The 7,965-nt window shown below is 40.7% G+C and overlaps 1 long non-coding RNA gene across 1 annotated transcript; it reads left to right on the forward strand.

Annotated features, from left to right (window-relative positions):
• The first annotated feature begins 928 nt into the window (after positions 1-928).
• Positions 929-7,486, forward strand: LOC148225092 (uncharacterized). Its single transcript, XR_015801870.1, has 2 exons — positions 929-2,825; positions 4,907-7,486. It is a non-coding gene; the product is annotated as an uncharacterized LOC148225092 (long non-coding RNA).
• Positions 7,487-7,965: the final 479 nt, after the last annotated feature.

Here is a 7,965-nt window from a genome sequence, read left to right on the forward strand (position 1 = left end):
GTCCCTGGATTTTTCTGCCAAAATCCTTTGTTTTTGATGGATTCCTTGTTATTTCCTACAGCACATACCCTGCTGGGCTGAGCTCCCCTAGATGGCAGAGCTGAAGCAATTTACAATGCAAAATGCTTTACAGAGCCCTGCTGGAGCAGGGACTGCCATAGCCAGCCCTCCAATGGCTTCAGAGCTACTGACTGGAAATGGCTTCTGCTGCCATGGGTCACTTTGTGCTGCATGTGAGAGATGGTCCAACTCCATGTGCAATTAATGCAGTAAGGCCTCGAAAAGGATATTGTTTCTCATAAACGATTCAGGTTTCCAGCTTGCAAAAACAGCAGGCCAAAAAAATGGTTCATTTATGGTTGTGTCTTTAGCAAACCTCCAGGGTCCAGTCACACCGACTTCTTGGAAAAAATCACCTATGATACAGTTGTGGAGGTGCTTAGAAAAGCAACAAAGGTGATGAGGCAAGTTAGGAGAAGATACAAGTGACCCCCTTCTTGTCCATTTATACTTTCATATCTTCTGTTACATAATGCAAGGGGTAATCCCGTCAGCAGCATCGATCCACCCAGCCCTGCCCTGCCCTGCCAGCACCCAGCCCTGCTCTGCCAGCACCCAGCCCTGCTCTGCCAGCACCCAACACTGCTCTGCCTGCACCCAGCCCTGCTCTGCCTGCACCCAGCACTGCCCTGCCTGCACCCAGCCCTGCTCTGCCTGCACCCAGCCCTGCTCTGCCAGCACCCAGCCCTGTTCTGCCAGCACCCAACACTGCTCTGCCTGCACCCAGCCCTGCTCTGCCTGCACCCAGCCCTGCTCTACTTGCACCCAGCACTGCTCTGCCTGCACCCAGCACTGCCCTGCCAGCACCCAGCACTGCTCTGCCTGCACCCAGCATTGCTCTTGGTCCACTCTCAGCTGCTCTTCCAACTCACTGAACTCTACTGCAATGCATTTCTTTTGGAGGTTGAAATGCTGAGGAAACCTGAACACAAACTGGGTCACATTTTTTGTTTTCTTTTGAAATTAAACACATAACTTCAAGTTTAAGGATCTGATTTAAAAAATTACTTGACTTGTGTTGTTATCTCCAGAACTTTCTTCATTTTCTCTGGTTTGCTGAAGAGAAGAATAGGTCAGGAGCTTTTTGTGTGTGTTATTTCTTTTTCAGCTGAGCAGCTTCACATGGGCTGCTGCATTTCTCAGTCGGCCAAAGACTTTTTTTTCAAACTATTGCTGGATTAGCAGGAGATGCCTGAGAGTTTCCCATCTTAGAGTCAGAAACAAGTTAAAAATAATGACAATGCCTGTGGTAGATCTATGGAGGGGAAAAGGGAATTACTTGGGAAGCAAGAAGATTGATCTGAACTATTTCATGAATCTCCCTTTGTTACCTGAGATTGTAAGTTTGGGTAATAAAACACAATCCAAAACGAGAGCTCTGAGTACAGCATAGCAAAAAATAACTGATCAGTTCAGAATCAGGCTTTCTTACCTCTGAATTTGCATAGCTTTGCAGTTTGTTCCAGAAGAATTTATTTCTCATATAAGGATTATTCTGTTTGCATCCAGTCTTTTATTGATCATAACCTTGTTACTCACTCTATGTTATATTTTCCATTATTTTAATATCTTTTTTTTGCTGAGTTTTATAATTTCAATTTTATCCATCTTTGATTATCTCCAGCTCATTTCACATTTATTTTACCAGTTTTGTCAATTTTGCTTCCTCCCTGTATCTGTCTTATCTTTATTATCACTGTGTATCTTTTTTGATTTTCCACAGTGCAGCTTCTCAGTATCAAATACTCATGTTGCAAAATTTCCCCTCGTATAAAGATCAACAATAAGTTAGCTCAAAGTCATCCGTATTTCATTATATTTGGCACTCAGAAGTGCAGCTTTTAAAGAGCCTCCACCCTACAGCTGCATTGCATCACTGATCCATTTAAATGCACTAATCTAGCCAAAAAGCCAATGTTTCCCATTACAACCTGTCTCTAAGTGACATCTATGTGCTAGTTTAGGAATAGATCTTCATAACAGAACTACTTTGGAGGTAAACCAGGAAAAGATACTCTGGTTCAGTGCTGAACACTTGCATTTTAACCTGAAATAAATATGGAGCTGTGTAGTTCCATCCAGTTATGTAGTAAGTAAAATAAACACTGTGAGCATAGCTCACTGAATACAAATTCTGCAATTATGGGTTGTGTGTATGAGCATTTAGGTGACTAGAAATTGGCTCCTACACTGGAAGGGATTTCTCCACATAAAAGGAAAATTATTAACAACTCTGAAATTTACAAGGAACATAGGGGAGGAGATCTAACATGTGACTAATATCCCAAAGGCCCTCAGGTCTTTATAATAGTGATCATAATTCTATAGCTTCACGAAAGGAGTAATGAGGCCTTGATCTGCCCCTGGGGATAACACAGTAGTGTGTGAGATGGCTTCTGAGTTAGTTTGACTTTGTTAACATAGTTATAATACTGGAAATCTTGCTAATCAAGATGAAGAGTCTTAAAAAACCAAACTAGGGTTTACAGGTCCTGTGACAGAGACCCATTTTGATATCAGCCTCATAGATGAAAAAAGGGTTTCTTACAACAAAGAAGGAAAACACACAATATGTTCTACAGCATATTCATTATTTCTAATATATCTATGTTGCAATAATGGTCAATATCCTGTGCAGATCTTCCAGTGTGATGCTGCCTTCCTACACTTTCCAGGAGCTGGTGGGCTGCAGGACCCGCTGCTGGCACTGCTCCACTCCAGCAGCTGTCACAGGAGAACGAGAGGGTTTTATAACAAGGGAGTGGGTAAGTGTAATTTTGGTACTCAGGAACTCGTGGGAGGCTGTTTCTTGACTCCAAAGGCGAGTGGGTAAATGAGAATATACAGTGAGAGATGCACAGGCTTCGGAACACCTTGCAGGAGCTGCTACCAGGTGATCTGCAGGGGCCATACCCAACTCCTCTGTGTTCTGGCACCTTTAGAAATACTGTGGTTTCTCCTGAAGGACCATCTTGCTGCCAAGTGCTTTTTGCATGGGTTCAATGGATGCTTGAGTCATAGATTCTACAGTGCTAACATTCACAAAACTAAGTTTATTTTTGATCCCCTTTCCAAAACTTCTAATTCATAATTGTAGTCAACAGCACCTTTGACCTCTGACATGCCTTTCCATAAACTGAGCCTTAAGACAGATATAGGGTTAAAGCCCTGAGTTGTATTTGCTTTCTAAATTAACATCCAGGCTGTGATAAATGTGGCAGTGCTTGGATAACAAAGTTATTGTTTCATGCTGTTTCTGGCAGCATCAGAAGAATAACTGCAGTGGTCTCAGTTAAGTCACACACGACTGAAAAGCCTCCTGCTGTAGGGTGGCCTTCATTCCCAATTCCAGTTCCATGAAAAGAACACTTCTCCAATCACTGTCTTGTCCCGGTGAACAAGATAAGGATTTAATCACTCCTTCTTGCAGAGTAGTTTAAAGAATATCTGTACAGAAAGTCTTTCTATGATGCTGACATACAATGAATTAAAAACCCGCAGCCCTCATGAGAATGTGTACTTAGAATTTAGTTTTAATGCATTTGGCACATAGTTTACGATGTTTCTTCACCTCAAGAGAAGTCAATTATATCATGTTTAAATGTTTTATTTTCTATGGACTTACACCAACTCAGTTGTGAAACAGATCTTCTAATAATTTCCTGTGGTAGGGGACACACTGCTCAATTTTCTATTACTATTAAATGGACCAAATGTCTATATTTAAAAAAAAATTACATGTACTAGGTATATTGTTTCCAGGTTCATAACTGTTTTTGGTATAGTTTGTGACAGCCAGACTGCTAAATTTTTTAACATGATGAATGAAACTAAACTGAAAATCGATATTTTCTATTACAGAAGCTTTCAAAATACAAGGCCTGGTACCTTGCTCAGAGTAAAAAATTCTTCCTTACTAAAGACAAACCTCTAGTAATACAGATCCTGCAGCACAGTCACACTTGATCTCACCCCACAAAATGGCATGACAATCTATAAAGCTAAAGAATTAGAAAATAACTAATTAAAACTAATTAACATAATTGAAATGTCTCAGTTAATATACTTGTTTAACAGCAATGTTATGTTACCAAGAGAAAAATCCCCCTACACACTTGGATAAAAGCCTTGCTCTTACCTCATGTCATATTTATTTCTTAATATAGAAATAATTAATACTTTTATATTATAGTTATACAGAGCAGAATTGCACAGCTGTCCCTGGCTAGCCATCAAAGGGATGTGTTTTATATACAAGAATAAATTGTTAGTTTTTCTGTAATTCTCCCAATATGAGGGTGGACAAAAAGAAAGTGGGCTACTATGTCATTGCAGTTGCAGTGGTCTGGGCTTTCCCAGAAGTTACTGAAGAGAAGTAAGAGCCCTGAGAGGTTGATGCAAGCCATTTTACAAACGTGGTACAAACGTGCCTGGCCAGCTTCTTTGTCTTTCATTGACTATTGAGGGAGCGTAGCTGATTAGCTCAGATCAAATGAATAATTTATAGATGGGTAAAATCAGGTGTCACGAATACCGTCCTCAGTGTCTAGTGCATTTGGAGAGCACAAGAGAAGCAGAAAATTTCCCTTGCCTCAGGATATTAAGGGGTTGTGTCATTAAGCTCCCCGTTTGCCCAGAGAGGGAGTCCTATTGCAGCCAGATTTGTAAAGATTTGCTTTCTCCTGGAATAAACAATAGTGGCTGTGCAGGAACACCTGTATCTACAAGAGCCCCTCATTCTTGTTTTCACATTGAGTTAAACTGAAGGTAAATAACACATTCATATTTTTGAAGGAGAGTACCCAGCATATGCTTTGATAAGCCATTAATGTTTTCAATATTTCAGCAGTGCTTCTGCTCAGAATTGGAACCAAAAGAAGTAATTTCATTAAAAAGAAGAAGAGAGCATGAAATCCACTTAATTAAAGCTTTTCTAGCCAATACGCTAAGGAACATTTAGATTCTGCAGGCATCTTATGTATAATCGATGGAAATTGCATGAGCAGAAACCGGAAAGGCTTGCAGGAAGCCAATGCAGAATGAGCAAAGACTACAACAGACTAGACCCAGATTACAAGGCTCTGGCATTTGTCAGAGAAGAATCAAAATATGTGACTACTAAGTGGATCCTATCTGTTGAAGAGTGGCAGGTGAGCCCTGACATGGTTTAAAGCACCCTGCCAGTCTGCCCTGCACCGAGTGACACATTTGACAGGAATAAGGTGCTCCAGCTGGCAATGCTTCTGCAGAGGATGCTGCACGGAGCAGGACCATTGGCCAGCACAATCCCATCACTCAGAAGTACCAGTCTCCCTATAGCTGCCATCCCCTCCAGCTGGGTCAGTTGTTTCTATATCCTCTCTCAATGCAGAGCAGCATAAAAAGGAAGGGGGTGGGGCACTATTTCATTAGTCCAGCAGTCTGTGAAATAACCATTTAGCTTCAGATGCAGCTAAATCAGGGAGCTATTTGAGGTAGCCATCTTCAGGCAGCACTAACATGGACCATCCCTTCCCAGTGATCCAAACCACGTGTCTCACTCTCTGCTCTCAGCTCTCATCTTTATTCTTGTAAGAACAGTATTGTCATGAGCAAGAAGAGCATAATCCTCTGAGCTGGAGTCAAAAAACACATCTTGCAGGAGGAAAAGCCAAAAGATGACTGCTGCAGTGTTTCCACGTGGTTCACCCCCTTCACTAAAGCAGCTAATTATTGGAAGGAACTTGAGCTCTGCACAGATGTTATTTACCTCTATTTTGAAATGCAGAAAGTTGCAGTAATCTGTTTATTTTTCTTTAACTCTTTCGTGCTTTGGAAGTATCACACAGTTCAAAAGGCAATATAATATATTTTTAAGAAAATTATTGAGCTGCCAATGTTGTAATAACTGTTGTTCTATAAAAGAAAACAATAAATAAGGAAAAGCAGATTAAATAAACATAGAAGCTATGAGCAGCACATGGAAAAGTTTTAGTGCATAGAGAAGTTTGACAAATGACAACTGCTGCAAATCTTCACTTTTTCTCTGGCTTTCATCAAGACTTCTAAAACTTAGAGCATGTCTCCAGAAGAGCAGCCTGACACATTGCAATTGGAATAGAACCTGTTGCTCCTGCAGCTGGTCCCACTGGGGATGAGAAGAGCAAAGAGGAATCTGTATATCAAGGAGGAGGGTTTTCCCTTTGGATGTCTTTTTTATATTAATCAGATCCAGTTACTCAGGCTAATTAACTTTATAAAAATTGTAAAATACATGTGGCCCTCACCTCAGATAGTCACATAGATCTGAAAGCTAACAGTCCATCCACACCTGATAAAAAAGGAAAGAACACTCTTAATATATCAAAAATATTAATCCCTGACCCTAGACTTCAGGGAAAAATGCTTTGCATTACTGTGCTTAGAGTTTGTTTTGCTTGCTTAGGCCGTAAAGACTGCCTTGAGAATTAAACTAACTTGGACTGTTTTCCCTTGCCTCCCTTGCAACTCTTTGGTCTAATCCTGCAAATGACCTTTGTGTGGACATACTTTGCATCCATATGGAGCCATTTGGAGTCTGGCACATGTGGAACAGCACAACACTGCAGCGAAGAGTTCAAGTATATCTAATGAGTTAAAATATTTGGCTGCTGCTTTTTTCTGGGAAAGCAGTTCTGAAATGAACATCTGAGGGTGTCTCAGCAGAAGACTGGGCTGAAAATATTCTGTAAACGTGGCTTTGTTCCTTAGCTCATTACTTTGACTTCTCCCAGCATTCTGTTATTGGTGATCAGATTTCTAGATTGATTTTTGACTAGATGTGAAGCTCTAAGTCCATTGCCAAACAGGGACAAACTGGTGGACGGTGCTGATGTTAATTTAGTCACACTAGAAACATGTTATATTTAATGCTTTCTTCAGTCAGTTCAAAAGCATGTTTCTTCTTTCCTTACTACAGTTGCAATCAACACAGCCTGTTTACAGAAATTAATGAGCATTTCTGTTCATTAATTGCAATAATTTACATGGCTGGATTCCTATGTTGGCTTTTTTTCTGTAAAGGCAGATGAGCCACTTGGAACCTGAACCCATTCCTGGGTGTCCCTAATTCCCACAGTTGTCTGTGTTGGTCCCTAAAGCCAGAGCAGAACCAGTTATTAGATAGTATCTCTAACTCCAAGCAGCCAGCATCTTCTGCAGCATTTGTTCAAAGCGTTTGTAAAACACTGAAAGAGAATGAATCCTGTACTTTCTTCTTCTTGAAACAAGCATTTGTATACAGTCCTTTCTCTGGAAGCAGGATGTAGCTTGCTCGGGAATTCACAGTATTTCTTTCAGGAAGCTATAGTAAAAGTTTAGTTCTGTTAAAATGCCAAAGCTATTCCTAATCCAGTCCCTTCTGGGAAATTTATAACCTACAGACATAAATACAATCCAGCTTGCCTCATACATTCGGGTATTGGTTTGGTTTTTTTATTTGTTTGCTTGGGTTTTTTTTGTTTTTTTTTTTTGTGGAGATCATGCTTCTCTAGATGCTGTCTCCCCATTTTCAATCTCACTTTTTAAAAGCTTCAGCAGAAAGATGGGTGGTGGGAAAGCAGTGGGGAAACAAATCAGCCAACAAACCCCCAACCAACCAACCAACCAAAAAAAAACCCCACCCCAATGTAATATCACTTTCAGAGCCTAGTCCCCATAAATAGTAATCAGCTTACAGGTTTAGACACCTTCTGGCCTTTGGATGACTCCTGCTGTCCTAGAGAACATCTCCTTTGTCTCTTCAGTGAAAAGAGAGCTGAGCAGCCGTTGGTTGGCATAAGTAGAAGCACATGAAGTCAGGTTTAGAATAAAAGCTAAGTACCTGCTTTCTACAGGGTATCTGGCAGCGAGGTTATGATGAGCTCAAACTGAAGAATAAGCTTTTTG

The sequence above is a fragment of the Sturnus vulgaris genome, chromosome 1 (genome assembly GCF_052056855.1).
Source record: "Sturnus vulgaris isolate bStuVul1 chromosome 1, bStuVul1.hap1, whole genome shotgun sequence".
NCBI lineage: Eukaryota > Metazoa > Chordata > Aves > Passeriformes > Sturnidae > Sturnus > Sturnus vulgaris.